We start from the raw sequence: 20799 nt of genomic DNA on the forward strand, positions 1-20799 counted from the left end.
TTCTTGTATATCAAACTCAGCAACAGAATCAATGACGTGGTCCTATTTACCTCATCTGGCCCTCGAGGAAAGACTGGTTTAATTCCCGCGTCCTTTCTCGGGTATGAATCCAGATTGGTTTCTCTCAATACAGTGAAATTATTGTTTCCCTGGTTTTCAAATTGTTCTGGTAAACACGTGGGAAACTTACGTGTTACCTCTAGGCATTTTTTTGAATTGATTGAACGACCTTCTCTGCAGGAGGTTCAGTATTAGTTGCAACTGATCCAGGTTGGTTATTCCACAGAGCCGGTACAGGACAGTTTTCCCGGGTATGACCTATTTTATAGCAGAAATTACAAACTTCTCTTCTTGGGCCAGGGCAGAACTCGAATGTATGACCTGGTGTGCCACAGTTAAAACAGGGGCTCGGTCCTCGGATGTATTTTAAATTATACATCAGACCTAGGTCTTGTATAGGTGTATTCGAAAATTGTGGTCCTGGTTGTTGATGCGTACTATATTGTCTTGATGACATATTATTTGGAGTTTGGGTCTGTAAATTCTGTACAGACAATTTTGGTTTCCGGGTTGAGTAGCAATTGTTTGCTGTGATGGATACAACCTCGAGCGATAATATTGTTTGTTGGCTGGAAACTGGTTATTAGGACGTCTGACGACTCCATAACGGCTGTAGTACTCCCCCGAATTTAATTGCATATTATTGAATTCGGGGAGTTCGACAATTTCCTCAATAAACTCTGTCTCCTCGTCAGGATGTTGAATGGCTCCAAAACGAGGTTTGTCCGCGTTTTTAGATTGAGAGACAGACTGGTTTTTGCTACTCGAGTCCTTGGTACACCTGGCCGCCTCGTGTAATACGTTGAGAAGGTCTTCATATGTTGTTACTTGCCTGGAAAAAACCATAAGCCTCAGCTCGTCTGTTAGGTGGTTACGGATACAGTTCACCTGTTCCTGTGTCTCTCGTTCTCTTATTGCTTCATCGACTCCTCGAAGTCGTGTTCGAGGTGCTTGGATGGTTGTAAGATCACCTCGGAGTCTGTGTTGTAACCAGGAGAGCTCACGGTCCTTGTCGTCAATTATTCGGTTCATCGTGTCGGCAACCTCTCCGAAATGTAATGAAGAGTTTGACGAACCGGCTGGAGCTGGTGTGATCGTATTCCTTCCAATTACCTCGCTGATTCTGGCCATGTTTTGATTTCCAGGGAACAACGCAGTCGCACTCGTACCTGGAGTCTCGCCTATTGATATACGTTGGTTGTTTTGGACCGAAGATATTACTCCCGCGGATCCATGTTGTCTATAACCCGGGTTTAAATGAGTCGACTCACCCATGGGCGCAGGCATGACGCTTAACCCGGGTACTTGAGCTGGCTCCCCCAAGGGTCTCTGATCAACGTTGGATCCTGGTCTACTAGTAATAGTCGGTGATGTTCTACCCCGGCCTCTACCGAAAGAAAGTCGTCGAGCCTCAACTTCTGGCTCTTCGAGTCCTTGAGACCTGGTTCTCGGTCCACCTTGACGTAACATTGTGTTTATTATTTTAAAAAAAATTTTTACTTCTCGAATCTGAAAAATCTTACCGTTGAAACACGACAATAACTTGTAATTCAAATATCTAATATTGAAGATTTTAATTTTAGAATAAATAATATAAAATATTTGATAAAGAAGAAAAAAAAAAAATTATAATGCGATAAATTCCTAAAGGAATTTGTTCAAGAGAAAAAGATTTTATAATTTTTCCAAATAAGATATAACTAATTATTTTCTTTATGAAGGAAAAGAAATTATTGTTAAATTTAATTTAAATAGGATAAAAATTCTTTTGAGGATTATATGTCAAAATTTCTTTTGAAAAGTACTTTACGATGTTGTAATACAATTGTCAAATTTTAATTTAGAGACAATAAAAGAAAAATTTTACATTGAAATAAATTTCAAAAACCAAAAGAATTTGTTCAAAAGAAAAAAAAAGGATTTTATAAATTTTGTCAATTAATGTTTTATTATAATTCTCTATGAAAGAAAAGAATTTTTGCTAATTTTAAATTGAATAGGATTAAAATTCTTTTCGAAAGCAATTGTCGAATTTTCTCAAGTAAATTCCTCAAAAATGAAAAGTAAATTTACCCGAGGTAGTCAAAATCGATAAGTATTTTAATCCTTATTGAAAGAAAAATACTTCGACTTAATTCGACTACCGGGTTTGAATATTATGATGATTTTCTTTGATACCCAAAATAGCTGTGACTTGTAGAAAAAAAAACTACCACAAGCTACTGCGTTTAGCTGAACGATAATGATTTTTTTTTTCTTTTTTCAAAATTTTAAATAAGAATTAAATTAATTCTAAAATTTGAATTTTAAAGAAAATTAGAAGAAAGAAAATTTTTCGACGCTCACTAAACGCAATTTTCTAAGTTAAAAATTTTTCGAGTAATAAAAAAAAAAAATTTTTTTTCCAATGATTGAATAATATGTTTCTAATTAATTAATTAAAATTTTATTACTCAACAACTTCCATTCTCTCTCTATGGGGTTTTTAAGAAGTTGGGCGCCAATGTAACAGTTTTACCTGCTCAGGTTAGCCCCTAATCAATTTTAAAATTAACTAACAAAACTAACAACAATAAAAATTACCGAAATTTTCGGATGTTAATTTATTAATTGATTATTTCTAGATATTAAAATTTCCCCGCAAGGTCGATTGAGTGATCCTCGGGTATAAACCCCCATGAAAATCACTAAATCCAAAACTAGCAAATGTTTCACTATTAATCTATTAATAATCGTCGATTAACGATCCAATTGATAAATAATTAGGAGAAGTAACTGGATATTGGATAAACCGCGGTCCACTTCCTTCCCACAGAGCAATAATTGACACCTTGACGAACAAAACGATGATCTAACTCACTCGTTGAGGATGAAGTCCTAGTTGTAGTTGGCTTCCTTCGTCTCGTCACTACTCTCGGGAACGGTCCTTTTTGATCTCCGTGGCACTCAGTCTGGCGGTCACACTACTTCTCCCTGTTCCGCTGCCCGGCTCACCTATTTTAACCCAAACTCACCCCCTCCTATTCTCCCTTTAGTCCCGAAGATCGAGACGCGCCAGTGCTATGTCGAATAATTATCGATATTCGGTGACTTATCGATTAAGGGTAATTTTACCCTGTTACAACTGCATCAACTTGCATCAAATTGTAGCAGTAAGCTCCATAACTTTTGAAAAATACAATTAATTGGCTTGATTATAATATTAATAGGTCCGTCAATTTATTGCGAATAACTGTATAGAAAACCGCGACTTAATAATTACTCGTTTAATGTAAATTAAAGAAAAAAAGTGTGTGTGTGTACCCAGTACACAGGTAAGAAGTGAAACTTCTTTACGACATATCTTTTGCTACTATTCAGAACTTTACAGAAATTGGGTAAAGAAGGCTTAAGAAACAATATATTTTTCAGTATTAAATTAAAGCTTTTTTATTACTATATAAATGCGCATACAAATAATGTGAGTAATTCGAAGAGCTCAAAAGCATAGAGCAGCTACTTCTTTGAGCTCGAAGAGCTCAAAAACAGTGTAAGGAGTGGAATTTTGAGCGTTTAGAAATAGCGGGAAGTTACAGGGATAGCCTTTAGGGTGAATCGTTTTCCACATTTTTTACTCTGCAACTAGTTTCAGTTCATTGCAATAAATAAATGAATATTATTTTTTTCTCAGCCAATCAGAAAGCTTGGTTACGCTTATCTTTATTCTCTTTCTTTTAAAAAAACCAAATTCCTGGCCCTACTGATCATACTTATCTCCTCGATAATAATAACTTTAACATATTTAAACAATGTTCTGTATTATTGACCAGTTTCGTTACTTGAAGGACGTAACCTTGATAATGATATTTTTACCGCTGTATGAACAAATGTTCCTTTAATCGCTGCAGCTTTACCAGTTGAAGCACAAGTTATATATGCATTACAATATCCGTCATTATCAGTATAACGATTATAAATTTCCATTAGAAGTTTAATTACGAATGTTTTACCACATTCAGCAGGGCCCGTAAAAAATATTTGAAAAGGGACATTATCTGGTGATAAAAGATAAGAAATAACATGAAGCAATAGTCTTTTTTGTTTCTCATTAGCCATTCTCATGAAATTATTAAAATCCTCATTGGCCATTAAATTTTCTCTTCTTTTTGCAATTTTCCGTGTCTTTAAATCCTTAGAGTCACGGAGAACGAGACGCATTCGCCTATCTCTTTGCAATTTTCCGTGTCTTTAAGTCCTTAGAATCACGGACAGCGAGAATTGTTCGTCAGTCTCTTTGTAATTTTCCGTAGCTTTAAGTCCTTAGAGTCACGGACAGCGAGAATTGTTCGTCGGTCTCTTTGCTATTTTCCGTGGCTTTAAGTCCTTAGAGTCACGGACAGCGAGAATTGTTCGTCAGTCTCTTTGTAATTTTCCGTAGCTTTAAGTCCTTAGAGTCACGGACAACGAGAATGGTTCCTCAGTCTCGTTGCGATTTTCCGTGTCTTTAAGCCCTTAAAGTCACGGACAACATAAAAATTTGTTTAATTAAAAAATTTTTCTATGGGTTTTTTATGTGTTTATAGACACGGAATAACACGCTAGAAATGACCATTTATTCACTTTTTTTAGAGTAACGGATTTTACGTGGATGGTGTCTTTAGCAGTACCGGCACCACATTTTGATAATTTATCTTCAAGTCAAGCAATTGCAGCTGATCCAGTATCAGTTTCAAGATTTATTGATAATAAATTTCAAGCTGTACTTGAATTCATTCTATCAGATAGCCATCCTCTTGGACCAATTAGTCATTTCTTTTGGCGCCGAGAATATCAAGGTAGAGGAATTCAACATTTTCATTTAATTCTTTGGGTTGAAGATGCTCCAATATTAGGTATAAACACTAATGAAGAAATCGTTGAATTTATTATGAAATACGTGACCTGCAGACTCCCTGATAGAAAAATATCACCAATATTATACAGACGCGTAACTACTCATCAGCAACATAATCACAATAGTTATTGCTTAAGAACAAAAAAATTAAAGACAGGTAAAGTAATTAAAGCTTGTCGATTCGGATTTCCACGGCCTGTTTCCGAAAATTTTGTATTACGTGATACTGCTACTTCAGTAGCTGGACGTAGAAACTTAAAAAATAAAAGCCGATTGTATGATCTTCCTCGAAATCAGAGTGAAATTAATATTAATGATTACAATCCATCAGTTTTAACTATCTGGGAAGGAAATATGGATTTACAATTTATCGGCGAGAAATCTACAATACTTACTGAATATTCTACAAAATACTCAATTAAAACCGAAAGTACTAAAACATCAGAAACAATTAATGAAATCAATTCAACTAAAACGTTACCTCAGCTTTTATGGAAAATTGGGCTTCGTAGTTTAACTCACAGAGAAGTCGGAGCCTTAGAAGCTGCTTATACATTGCTGGGTATTTCTTTGTATGGAACCGATTCAGAAACTATTGTTAAATGGTTAGATGTAAATATGATAAGAAATAGAAAATTGAAAAAAAAGGAAGAAATTGAAGAATTGGAGCAATATAATCCTGAATCAACTGATATATTTTGTCCTTCTTTCATAGATGATGATTACCCTAATCGTCCTCAAGACTTAGAAGATGTATGCTTGTATGATTTTGCCCAATGGTGGGAAACGACTAAGAACGAACCGAAAAATCCTATTGACCCGTATTATGAAATACGTCCAGGAGTATTCTTAAAAAAACGGTTATGACGTTATTTAATTAATCACTTTAGATATAATGTCGCAAATCGACCAGAAAATTATTATTCATTATTATTATTATTTCAACCATGGCGAAATACAGATGAGCTTAAAAATGGATTTGAAACTTTTCAAGAATCATTTAATTATCAACAGCATATGCTTGAGAAAGCTATTATGTATCATAACTATCATGAAGAATTTGAAAAAGGTTTAGAATACATCAAAAGTTTGATTGAAGATAAATGTAAAAATGACGATGAAAAAAATGATAATTCAGAAGATCAGTTATTAGACTGTAACGCTGCTGAATTAGATTTAATAGCGAAAGACTTAAATGATGCTGCACAAAAGCATGCTGATAATTATACTCTAGCTGATATGATTAGCAATATGAATGCTGATCAGACAAAAATTTTCGACACGATTAAAAGTAATGTATCATCCGATAACACAAAATTATTAAGATTATATGTGAGCGGAGAAGGTGGTACTGGTAAAAGTTTTTTAATTAATGTAATTAAGCGTTGGATAAAAGAAAAAATGAATAAGGAAACGGTTGTCACAGCTCCTACTGGTATTGCTGCTTTTAATATCAATGGGCTTACTATACATCGAGTATTTCAATTGCCCGTTGAACACGGTTACACTCCAGCTTATAAGCAATTATCTGATGCCGTATTAAAAGTTTTAAGAGATCAGTTGAGAAATACAGTCTTATTTATAATCGATGAAATATCAATGGTCTCAAATATTACTTTGATCTATATACATTTAAGATTAGTAGAGATTTTTGATGTTGATGAGTGGTTTGGAGGTTAACACGTTGTTGTCTTTGGAGACCTACTACAACTTCCACCTGTGCATGAAAATCCAAGTTATATCACATTAACATCGGAAGATGCGGAAAAGTACACCAAGTCATTGAGTAGTATTAATTTATGGGCTGATTTATTCTGTTATGAAGAACTGACAATCAATATGAGACAAAAAGCTGACAGAATTTATGGTGATTTACTCTCTCGAGTAAGAGTTGGCACAATGACCGCAGACGACATAAAATTATTAGAAGAAAGAAAAATTTTTATTGATCCTTCCCTGTCTTACGATGAGAGATTGCATGAAGTATGTAATTTCATTGGTAAAATGTCATCGGACACAGTTTGTCTGGTACCTACTTGTAAGCAGTGTGATTTACTTAATTCAGTTATGATCAGTAAAATATCTTCTGAAGAAATAACACTTACTGCCCGTGATCACTTAGATTGCATTAAATCAATGATAAAAAAAGTATCCAATACTTTAGAACGAAGAAAATGTTAGTCAATCAGCTGGACTTGCTAAATTTATAATAATAAAAATTGGCGCAAAAGTCATGTTGCGTCGAAATATTGATGTAACACTTGGTCTAGTTAATGGAGCTATTGGGACAGTTAAATCAGTCTCTAAGTCGATTGATAGTTCTGAAATACAACACATCAATATAGATTTTGGTACTAGTACTGAATATGCAATTGAAAGAATCAAAGTAAAATTTCAATTAACTCAAGGTGCATTTGTTATAAGGGAACAATTTCCATTATGCTTAAGTTATGCAGTGACTATTCACAAAAGTCAAGGCTTAAGTCTGAAAAATGCTGTCATAGAAGCAGGTAACTCTATTTTCAATGTTGGTCAAACTTATGTAGCCCTTTCTCGTGTCACGGAATTAAATGGATTAAATTTAATCAATTTCGATCCTCATGAAGTTAAGGCAAGCTCTTTAGCAATTAACGAATACAATCGTTTAAGGCAAGCTTATAGACCTGACTTACTTGATATACCAATTTCTAATATTCGTTGGAAGAAAGTATGCGATCTGATATGGGCAGTTGACGAAAATTTTATTCAAATTCAAATTGAACCCAAAAACTTAAAAAAATCTGCAGATATACATTCATTAGTAATTCGAGGTATCAAAAATTGTGATGGAGTTTCGAGTGGTCTTAATTCTATTATTCAATGTATGTTTAACAATACGGTCATTAGAACATTACTAAATCATGAGCTAAAGAATCAATTTGAAGATACTGAATTGACTCAATTATATAGAAAATATAATGATCCCACAGTAGTTTTAGAGTCAAGTCACATTAATGTATCAATAATGCAGGCTTGTGATAATACAAATATTAGTCCTGAATTAGTGCTTAGTAAAATATACAACAATAATCGTGATATTGGAAAACTAGTGCAATATAATTTAACAAATAGTATGCGATGCCGAATTTGCGATTATTCTAATACTTATAATATTTTAGAGAATATACTATGTATTTCAATTAAAGATGAAAAGAAAATATTTGAGTTACAAGAGTTAATTGATTCTTCTTTTGGGTACTGGTATGAAAACATGAAATTTTGTGAAAATTGTAAAAAAATCACTAATACACTCACAAAAACTTCATTGAATTATGTAGGATCGCTAATTATCATAAAATTAGATTTCTTGAAGAGTAGACAAAAAGTAGTTAATAAGAAAAAAGGATTTATAAAATCAGTTCCTTCAGCAAAAATATCGTTATGTAACTCGCAATATCATGTTGTTAGTGCAATATTTTCCTGCTCAAGTGATGACAGTCCTAATCATTATGTAGCTATGATTAGAAATAAATTGAGTTGGATTCAAATAAATGATGAATTAAAACAACCTGAAAGATGGCCTACAAATTCTAAGAATGCGTATATTTTTTTCTTACAGAAGAAATAGATTATGTATTGAGTATTTTCTATTTTCCGTTGTCTTTTGTGGACGTAGGTACGTTTAGGATTACTTTGGAAATCTATACAGATTGAAAACAATACAGATTGAAAACTCCAATAGTTTAATTTTTAAAAAGATTATATTCCTTAAAATTGTAGGCATATAACGGTCATATTATGTTCACCCTTTTTCTACAAAATAATGAATTTTCTACAAAATAATGAATAGCAGTTAAAATAGTAGAAGCCTCTGCGAAATGACAGCATATTTATAAATATTTGAGCTTCCATATTATACGACCAACTATTACAGTGTTTCATATAATCTACCCACAAATATATAGACTAATTATAATTTCTCCATTTCATATCATTCAGCTTTTCTCCGGTTATTAAGAGCGTTTAATCAATTGAATAATTAGGTTATTTAAACAAAAAATGCAATCTGGCAGTGAAAATAGAAGGTGGATTTCTTCATCAAAAACTATCAAAATTTTAATTTAATTTTTATCAAGGTAAAATATATAAATTTAAAGCTTAATATATCAGCTTTAGTAATATCTATGCGCAAACAATCCATAGAAAGTTATTAAGAAGTTAATCAATGGATAAGATATCGGAATAAAAATTATAGATATTTTTGAACTTTCGAACTGCTACTACACGTATCGATTTTGCCCGTGTCTAATTCATTCAAGGTATATCTATAAACATACATATATAATTACATATCTCATCAAACTAAGGTTATTAATCAATGTTTTACGATAATATAAGATTATTAACGTTACAATAACTATCATAATATCGTTATTACACATAATAATTTAATTCAATAATATCGTTGATGATTATTGAACATCTACATTTTATTTATTTTTTATACTCTTGTTATTTATTTAGTTATTTTCAAACGTTATCTATGAACTTAGAATTCTATGATAATGGTCAAATACAAATATTTTTTATTACGGGTCTGTTTGTTTATTTTTTTATCTTGAATAGTGTTCAACTAAAATCTATGATCTACAAGAATTTCCGTTTTTTTATGAGATTTCAAACTAAACAGGAATTAGTTCTGCCTCACTATATATATAATTCTATCTATGTATTATTTGACTTCGCACTTCGCTGAATGCAGCATCATCTGACGGGTTGAGAACTCAACGTTACTCTATACACGACATAAAAATAGTCACTAAGGAAAGACTTCGCCGCTCCACCTAGTGGATAAAATCGCTACTATTGGGATTTCTAGCACATCCACGCAATTACATTTAATTCAAATTTGGTAGAAAAGAATATCGTTCGAAATTTGGGGACCGGTACAGTAATGAATGATTACGTAAGTTTTAATTATCACAACGGTATTAATATAGTAATGCGTATGAGATTCCCAAGTGCTCGCAAAATTTGAATTCCACGACCCATTAAAATTTATTAGTGAAAAAATAATTATCTAATTTTTTATATCAAACGCATTTTTAGTGCCTGAACAAGGCTATTATATGTGAAAATAAAAATATAGGCTCCTTTAAAAAAATAAAAGGGGTATTGCATATTTAATTTTTAAAAACGCACGAGCTTCAGAGTTTAAAGTTCAATGAAAATTTCACTCATTATTTTATCTTTGGTTTTTTATTTAATGTTTATTATTCAACAGTTATTACTATTTTATATATTGTGATTTAAATTTCGTCCAAAAATAAATTAAATCCGAGCAAAAACAGCTACGCTGTAAAAAAAGCTCGCCGAGTCTACGTTCATTTAATTCAACTCAAAACGATAAATATACAATGTTAAATTCACCAACAGATTCTGGTGCTTTAGAAAAATTAAAAAACAGAATGTTTTCGTACTTAGAAAAAAAAGAAATATGACGTAAGGAAAAATCATACTGTATGTAGGTGTATAGACAATAGGTATTGAAAAGTAACCTGAAATGTTTACTTTACAAAAAGAAATGAAATCCGAACAAAAACAGCTTCGCTGTAAAAGAAGTGCGCCGAGTTCACGTTCATTTAATTCAAGTCAAGACAAAAACTTTAAAATATTAAATTTACCAACAGATTTTTAAGCTTTACAAAAATTTTAAAACAAAATCTTTTCTTACGTAAAAAAAAGAAATATGGCGTAAGAAAAAATCATACTGTATCTAGGTTTGTAAAACAATAGGTATTGAAAAGTAACCTGAAATATTTACTTTACAAAAAGAAAAGAAATATTAAAAAATCTGAGTTCAAATGTGATTTTTTAAAATAATCATACAGAATTTTGTAGTGAATTTAACAATTAGAAAAAAATTTTTTGACCGTACTCGGCGTGCGTCATTGAGAACCCAAAAATATTATGTTTGAGTTCATTGTAATGTTTGTTAGTTTTCCGATTGTTCGGTGCAGTAATTCATTTTAGTATGGTTATCAAATTTTTCTGTAGATTCGAAAAGCTTCAGCGATTCTAGATATTTTTCTATGAATTTAAATATAACCGATACTGTGACTCTTCGCACGCCTGTGCCGCCTAGCCTATCGGGAACTGGTTTCCTATAGCTTAATAGATAGTAAATATATTACTTAGATTCAGATTTTCTTTCTATCATAAATTCGCAGAAAATCAATTAGTTGTATTCATATATCTTGAGCGTGTTCAGCCGAACCTAGCCCTGACTCAAATAAACTCATTACAAATAAAAAATTACATTTATAGGCATCGATTTCTGATATGTAACATAGGGCCTAAATGTATAATAATTAAAGGGAAAGGCAAGAACTGCATTTTGGCTGTGACCAATTTCATCGTATAGATCAAAATCATTAGCGAATTTAAGATTAAACAATTTTGGGTTCTCAATGACGCACGCCGAGTACGGTCAAAAAATTTTTTTCTAATTGTTAAATTCACTACAAAATTCTGTATGATTATTTTAAAAAATCACATTTGAACTCAGATTTTTTAATATTTCTTTTCTTTTTGTAAAGTAAATATTTCAGGTTACTTTTCAATACCTATTGTTTTATAAACCTAGATACAGTATGATTTTTTCTTACGCCATATTTCTTTTTTTTACGTAAGAAAAGATTTTGTTTTAAAATTTTTGTAAAGCTTAAAAATCTGTTGGTAAATTTAACATTTTATAGTTTTTGTCTTGAGTTGAATTAAATGAACGTGGACTCGGCGCACTTCTTTTACAGCGAAGCTGTTTTTGTTCGGATTGGAATTTATGCGACACAAAAACTGACGCTTGACCAAAATTCCACGAATAAAAATTTGTCTATTTTTCTCAATGACAAAAGTTAATCAATTTTACTCAGTTAATTATTGAAAAATTAATTTAATGAATTTTCTTAGATGTTAGTTAATTGATTGAAAACTTTTAGATATTAAAACTTTCCCGCAAGGTCGATTGAGTGATCCTCGGGTATAAACCCCCATGAAAATCACTAAATCCAAAACTAGCAAATGTTTCACTATTAATCTATTGAATTAAATTTTCGTCGATTAACGATCCAATTGACAAATAATTAGGAGAAGTAACTGGGCATTGGATAAACCGCGGTCCACTTCCTTCCCACAGAGCAATAATTGACACCTTGACGAACAAAACGATGATCTAACTCACTCGTTGAGGATGAAGTCCTAGTTGTAGTTGGCTTCCTTCGTCTCGTCAGTACTCTCGGGAACGGTCCTTTTTGATTTCCGTGGCACTTAGTCTGGCGGTCACACTACTTCTCCCTTTTCCACTGCACGGCTCACCTATTTTAACCCAAACTCGGCCCTTCCTATTCTCCCTTTAGGCCCGTAGATCGAGATGCGCCAGTGCTATGTCGAATAATTATCGATATCCGGTGACTTATCGATTAAGGGTAATTTTACCCTGTTACAACAGGTACACCGAGAACTCGTGAAACGAAAGAAAAAATATGACGAAACGCTACAGACCTATGCGTATAAGATGCTGCAGATCGCATCCTAAGTCAATCTTGAAGTGAGTGTAGTTATCAAGTATATAATTGAAGGTATTCCCGATGAAGCTGTAAACAAGTCAATCTTGTACGGAGCTCAAACAATGAGGGATCTAAAAGAACGGTTCAGTCAGTACGAAAGTATGAAACAGGAAGCTGCAAAAACGAAGACCAGAGCAGTGGAACGAAGTGACAAATTTAGAAAAGCTGACTACAGGAACATCAAGAAAAATAGTGAAGTGAAATCAACCACGGTATCAGTGAAACGTTGCTATAATTGCGGAAGTGATAAGCACGTAAGTTCCGCGTGCCCTGACTTAACAAAGGGTAAAAAGTGTTTCAAGTGCAATGGATTCGGGCATATCGCGACGGAGTGTCCAGACAATAGTAAGCCGAAAGATGTGTTTGTTGTATCGCGGCCAAAGAAAGAAAAATATCAGAAAATTGTTTCAATTAACGACTATAAGACTCTAGCATTAGTTGACACAGGAAGTGATTTAACTTTAATTTGTAAGAGTGAGTACGAGAGGCTGGGGGCACCGACCCTCAGAGAAACGCAGGTATGTTTTGAAGGTTTAGCGTCTGATATGAATGCAACTATGGGTGAGTTTTCCACTAGCATGACTAGAAAATGATGTATACATTGTTACTTATCATGTCGTACCTGATGCTATATTAAACACCCTATTCTCCTGGGTACTGATTTTCTAGATCAAGTTGAACTCCGCGTACGGCATGGTGACGTTACATTTTTAAAAATTGATAAAGACGATCATGTTAACGTAGATGAATCGGGAGAATCTTACATCCACCAAATTAATGTTATTGATAAAGCCGACGAAGTAGATCTTTCTCACATTACAGAAGAACATTATCGGGAAGAGATTCTTAAGATTATAACGAATTATAAGCCAGATAAAACGGAAGATATCGGAATAAAGGCAAGGATAATTTTAAAATCTGATGAGCCAATTGTTTCGCGACCGCGACGGTTGTCTCCTTCGGAACGTCGAGAAGTTAACGATATTGTGAGCATTTGGATGGAGGAAAGTATCATCCGTCCTTCAAATTCAGAATACGCGAGTCCGATTGTTCTTGTACGGAAAAAAACGGGTCAGCCCGGCTTTGCGTAGACTTTCGGAAATTAAATAGAATTATTTTGAGACCGCTTTCACCTTTGCCTTTAATTGAAGATCAGCTAGACGCGTTAGCAGAAGAAATATATTTTACAGCCGTTGATTTCAAGAACGGATTTTTTCACGTCGATGTCGCGGAAGAATGTCAAAAATATACAGCTTTTGTAACGCCCGATGGGCAGTATGAGTTTCGAAAACTGCCGTTCGGATTGTCTATCTCCCCTACCGTTTTACAACAATACATAAATGCTATTTTTCGAACGTTAATAAAAGATGGTATTTTAGTTATTTACATGGACGATTTAATTATTATTGCAAAGACCTTGGAAGAAGCTGTTAAAAGATTGCAGACGGTTTTAGAAGTTGCAGCTAAGCATGGGTTAATAATAAAATGGTCGAAATGCCAGTTTGTACAAACTACGGTCGAGTATCTTGGGCATATTGTATCCGGAGGGACAGTAAAGCCCTCGGAACATAAAACGTTAGCTGTAAGTAATTTTCCGGTCCTAAACACTATCAAACAAGTACAGAGTTCTTTGGGTTTAACTGGATATTTTAGAAAGTTTGTACCTAGGTATTCCTTAATAGCTAGACCCTTGACCGACTTGTTAAAGAAAGACGTTCAGTTTCACTTTGGTGCAAGGGAGACAGAAGCATTTAACGCGCTAAAGGCCGCACTAGTATGCGGGCCTGTTTTAAATTTATACAGAATAGGAGCTGAAACAGAGTTGCATACCGATGCATCATGCTTAGGATATGGCATGATTCTAATGCAAAAGGATTGTAACGATGGGAAATTCCATCCAGTCTATTATGCTAGTGGAAAAACGACCGAGGCTGAGGCAAAATATTGTAGTTACAAACTGGAAGTGTTGGCAATAATAAAAGCCTTGGAAAAATTTAGGGTTTATTTATGGGCAATCCCATTTAAGATCATAACAGATTGTCAAGCTTTTACAGCCACAATGAAGAAAGAGAAGCTATGTTTACGAGTAGCCAGATGGGCTTTATTATTGGAACACTGAGTATGAAATTTGCCATAAGCCTGGGAAAAGTATGATGCACGTAGATGCCTTAAGTCGAAATCCATTACCGACAGTTTTGATTGTACGCGAGAATGATGATGGAATTTTGGCACGTGTGAGGAGTGCACAGGAAAGAGACGATGACTTAAAGATTGTACTAAGTAATCAAGAGTGTAATGATATGAATGAATATGAAGTACATAATAATTTAGTTTATAAGAATATAGACAGTGAACTGGTAATTGTAGTACCTAAGATTATGCAATACCAAGTGATAATGCGTATCCATGAAAAGGGACATTTTGGGATTCTGGAAATCGGAGAATTAGTAGCCATTCAGCAAACACAGTTTGGCCCTGGATTAAAATTGAAGGGTAAATTTTTGGGACCCTACCGGATAACAAAAATTTTGAGGAATGATCGTTATCTAGTTGAAAAGGTTGCAGAACATGAAGGTCCACAGAATACTTTGAGACAATGCAAATTGTCCTTTTCTGCTCAGCCTTCAACTGACTGTCTAAAAATCCTCGTTGTGTTGATTTTCTTAATTTTTGGCGGTAGAGTATCGAAAAAGAGTGGGGATAAACGGCCCACGCGACAACACTGAAAATATTGGTCAGACTTCGATCCAACCCAAAACTAGCAATCACGCTAAATTTCTAACTCTCTATACTACTATTTATTAATTACTAATTAAGCAAATTATAACGTTTTATATATTCTAAAAGTTCCTTACTGTTTAATTTAAGTTCTACTATTATAATTAATACTTCAAGCATTTATTGCATTCGAGGAATGATAAGTAAATCATTAGTGTTTGGAATAAAATAGTTATTTTGTTATAAATCGTATATCATCATTGCTATGAATTTACTAAGATTATTTCACCTACACATTCTTTGAAGGACGAATACTATTAAGGAATAAACTGATACCTCACGGGCTGCTGTATTAATCAGGATCTTGTAAAACTATCATTTCTATATATTGCAAGTAATCAGAGAATATTTACTGGCACACGTGAGACTTCCTATCAAACTACATACTCTTTCTATAACGTTCTATTCATTCTAAATATCTAAAACTAAATACGTCATCCGTAAGGAAGCGGATTTCCGAGAGCTGGTGGTCCTAATAAATAAATTTAGAGAATCAATTGACTAAATTCTTATCCGCAAGGTTTTGGTGAATTGATAAATGAATTTTTTATATAGAGAGAAATTCTTTCATCTCAACTTCTACTTCAGCCGATCACATGAAGTTGTGGGCAATGGAGTCTGAAGATATTAACAATGACGACAATTCAATCGACGACATCTGAGGGCAGATGTCAACGCAGGATGGCCGAATGTAGTAACGGAAAATATTAGAGTTTAAGATGCTTTCTTATTTTTACTAGTTTTAAATAGATTGTAAAATCAAAGGATGTATGGTTGTAAATTTAAGGATTAGACGGGTAACAGAGACTGTTTGACATGTTGTCAGCAGATGTCAAAATATTTGTAAGTTTCTGTTGCTGTAGAGAATAAGAAATTTTGTAACGCGAGGTATGAGTGAGAGAGTGAAAACTGAGAGAGAGAGAGAGAGAGAGTATGAAGTAATGTCCGAGATGGGGGTGAGAAGGGACCGAGAGGCCCAAGTAATTTTAAAATAGGTAGTTGTAAGTTAGTCTAATACCACCCAGGCTAGTGAGCAGTTGTATGTTATTTTCCCTTATCAATAAATCTATTATTATACTTTTAAAAAATATTGTCTCGTGCTGTAATATCTTTTAATTAATATAATCTAAAAATCTATATTCTATATATATATATATATATATATTGTGACATGGGAAATTTTTACCATCTAGATTTCAAAATAGAGATTATTTTTTTTTGAGTATTAATTAGTCTAGAGTTTTGGCCAAGCTGATGGAATGCTGAGATTCGACGCGCCTGTGTCGCCCCAAGTGGTTTCCGATCAGAATGCGATGCTCGAGGTAAACATTAAGCCGAATCGCGCCAAATAAAATATTACTACGTATGGATGGATGTGTCCGAACGAAATTTACGATGTATTTTATATAGAGTGAGAGAAAGAGAGAGAGAGAGAGAGAGAGAGAGAGAGAGAGTGAATGAGAAAAGCGACCGGGCGAACCAGCAGTTCAGTTCGAAATCAATGACCAGGGAGACATCTCTTAGTAACAGCGAGCAACGAGGGAAATCCGGAATCGGAATCTACGAACGACTGGACGTTGAAGCGTCGGGAGCACATCGAGGCTCCACCTGAATGCCGAATGAAGGACTAAAGCGGGAAATCGGCCAACCATCGACCATGGAAATTTATCCGGCAACGGCTGATTGGACGCGCAGCTTTTTAGCTGCGCTAGAAAAAAAACCACATGTTGCTGGAAAACGAAAGAGAAAAAAAAATTCAATTCTGATCTGGACATCGTTCAAGCCACTTTGATATGCTGAAAATTTTTTTGTTGTTAATCGAAATTCGAGAATACTTATTATATTGCAAATTCAGCCACTTTGTTGTTAAATTTAATTATTTTGTAAATTGAGCGTGTCGATCCCGCCGAAGTTAATTGTATTGTGTCATTGCCGTACACCAGACAGTCAAGGACAAAATCAAAACTTTTGGTCTTCCGACAACGCCAATTCCGTGGGGACGTCATCGCCGAGAACCTCTGCCGCCGTCAGCACAGCCGATACCGACTTCCTGGATTTTCCACACCGTGCCGAGAAGTCGACTGAACGGGGTAAGTGCGGTCGCAGTTTGTAATGTACCTGGGTGACTTCACCGCGATCCGCGATTAATCCGAATTCCAAGCGATAAGTGCATACTTAATTTTTATTTTTTTTTTTGAATTAACAATTAATTGCGATTTCGAAAATAAGTCCGAAATTAATTGTGTACCGAAATTTAACAATTGCGTTGTTGAATTCCAGCTTCGGGGGGACGTCAGCCAGGTGTCCGGTGCCAATTTTTTTTTTGTACTACGTTGTTAATAAATTTTGTGTACAGTTGTCCATTAGTGCGGTGCAGTTTGAGATTACCTGCCGCAATAAAATTGGCTCGATGAGAGGGCCATCTAAGAGCGACAATAGGCACTACATCTCGAGCTTTGTTCCCGCGTATTGCCCGACGGGTAACAACAGTTACCGACGGTCCTGTTATCCGCCGCGAACGGTACGTGAGGGACATTATACAATCGATAATCGATCTAATGCAGAGCGATCCCATTGATAAATTCATTTGGTATTATTTTTTTTTTGTCATCGTGAATAAATGCACGAGTTGTTGTTAAGACGAGGAAGGCGAAACAAATAATTTATAATAAATTCGTAAATTGTTCTTAAGACGAACTCGGCGAAACGAATAATTTTTTTTTTTATAAATTCGTAAATTGTTGTTAAGATGAACAAGGCGAACAAATAGTGTCTTTTATTATTATTATTACTAAACTGTTTATTTGTAGCTACGACGAGACAAGCGAAACCATTATTTTTTTTATTTTTCTTGTTAATTTCCTTGGTTTTCTGCGAAACTATTGTCGATTTGGCTTTATTGCCTTGCATGCACGACTATTAATTTTTGCTTACTTGTTTGCGATTGACTGCGGTCCCAACTACGATTGGCTTTGTTATTTTGGCGATTTCACGAAATTTATTCAACAATAAATTATCTCTAAAGTTTTTTTTTGTATTGATCTTATTCGTTCTTTTTGTAATTTTTGAATTGAACTTGCGGTTGTTATTCGACCTCTTTAATTATTAAATAAATAAAGTGACTCGTAATCGTCTCTGCGCATTTAATTTTTTTTATTTTTTTATTTTATTTTATTTTATTTAAAGGGTTATATCCACTTGCGAGGCAGAAAAAACGCGTTTTTTTGTGAATTTTTTCCAAAGAGGCATTTTATTTTCTACATTAATGGAAAAAATGTACTTCAACAGAATTTAATGTATTTTAACAATCAGTGGTTTATTAAAAAAAATATTGGATCCCCTAGCTCCTGTAGATGATCTGCGGAGAGACCTCCAAAAAAAGGTGCTTGGCGGTGAACAAGATATCTCTGGTCCAAATTATCTGAAAACCAAAAACCAAAAATATTTAGTTTTGTAATAAATAAGTACAGGTAATGATCGAAGGTCTAGTCAAAATTTTCATTTTTGACAAAATGGCGGCCGTTCAAAAAAAAATTCAGTTTTTCATGAAAATTTTTCACTTACAAGTGGCTTAAAAATTCGAAATTATTGTCCAAAACCTTATTCCTTCGATCATTACCTGAAAAATATATCTGAGTAAGTCGTGTGAAAATTTCAAACCGATCGGTTAAGCGGTTTCGGAGAAATTTTGTTCACCGACTCTGAAAACACGGTTTTGAGATAAACGCGTTTAAAATTTCGGGAACGATTTACACTAAATTAAAAATTTTTTTTTTCAACTTACATCGTGTCATCTGTTCCAGTACCATAAGAGGAACCCTCTGCTTCATCGTTTGCCTCCATAATGTTTAACTGTTGTTGTCTACGAGCCATTCTTCCCTCGCGCGTCGACCCTTGCGCTCTTGCGTCCGAAATTGAGATGCGCTCTGCGTCCTCTTTATTCACGTAGGAATGAGCATTGGGTCCAAGTGATAATCCCATAGCACTCATATAATAAAGCAGAGATGTTTTATCTTCATTAAAGACCCCGGCTGCAATGTTTGCAGCAATTTCCACAATTTTAGAGCCAGCTGGAATAATTTTTGGAGTTATTTTCCATATCAGCTGATTATAACTTTCATTATTGTTCTGGGTAAAACCACCAACGCATCGTTCCAATAATTTTTTGTTACTTAGATCATCGTAAATTGGAAAAATAGCTGTTGCAACATCAGGTGGTAAAGCCTCATAATTATGTTTATAGCTGGACAAAGTTCCCAAGGCTCGCGCTTTTTGCCATGAACACCACGAGTTTTCTCCTATAGGACAATTATCATGCTGAGGGTTTTCATCTGTAGAGCAGTTTTGGAAATAAGATGCCCAAATGGCTTTATACATATTGTCAACAGAATCACAGTGTCTTCTAAACGCTAAACCATAGTAAACAGTTAATTTATCAATAACTTTCCCAGTCAATTTACCTTTGCCACCAAGTAACTTTTTTTTTTTTTTCCATTCTTATCATTCATTTCTTCTACTGTATTATTTACTATGTCTCTTAGCCGTTTGCCCATTCTTTTTTGAACATGCCCAATACATTCTTTCTTCGTTACTTCTGTCTCACCATAAGGAGCAGCCTTCAAAATCCCCGAATAGGTTTTAGAATCACCATCACCGATGTAGTTTCTAAACCGAACTTGATACTTTTCCAATGAACGTTTGAACATGGTAATAACAGCATCAACTTCCATTTTTCCTGATGACCCATCGTGGTTAGCTGAGCATACGTCTTTGTGCTCTGCCCACCATTCCTGATATTCAGCAGTATCCTTGTGAGATTTCCAAGGCTCGCATTGCTTACAGTAAGAGCAGTTAACTAAAAGATCAATTATTTTTCCACTGTAGTATCCAATTAGAGATGTAACTCCAAATAGAGAAGTAAATCCCCTTTTTTTCCAAGTCCCATCTCCCGAAACTGTTAAATCACTCTTATGTTCATCACCCTGCTGTTCAGACGTGGCATCCATTTCTTCAACACAAGCTTTTTTTAAAAGTTTATCTGTAACTACTGACACACATTCGTGGATATTTTTAACGATCATATCATATGAAGTTTGGAGCAAAAAAGCTGGCATGTCCATTAGCCCACAAAATTATGTAGCACCTTTCAAACCTAACCCAAGGGTTCTCATCACAAATATAAAGCGTCGATTTATTTCATACGAGTGTTTAACAAAGTTACAAGAGTTTATACTACGAGGACTACATTTATCACATAAGATAACAATTTTAAAACCAAGTCCACGTTCTGATGCTGTTTCGAATTTTACTGGCTCATGGCAAGTTTTACACAATACATATTCACTAATAGCCGTAAACACAGTTATAAAATTTAAAATTCTATATTCAACTGACGTTTCGCGAGTTACACATATTTCCTCTATCGCTTTAAATTTTTTTGCTGAGGCGCTGAAACTGCTCTCATCATATTCCACGGTTTTCGGA

Source organism: Cotesia typhae, unplaced genomic scaffold (genome assembly GCF_013202065.1).
Source record: "Cotesia typhae breed Kobodo isofemale line unplaced genomic scaffold, CoteBio_Ctyphae scaffold_121, whole genome shotgun sequence".
NCBI classification, from domain to species: Eukaryota; Metazoa; Arthropoda; class Insecta; order Hymenoptera; family Braconidae; genus Cotesia; species Cotesia typhae.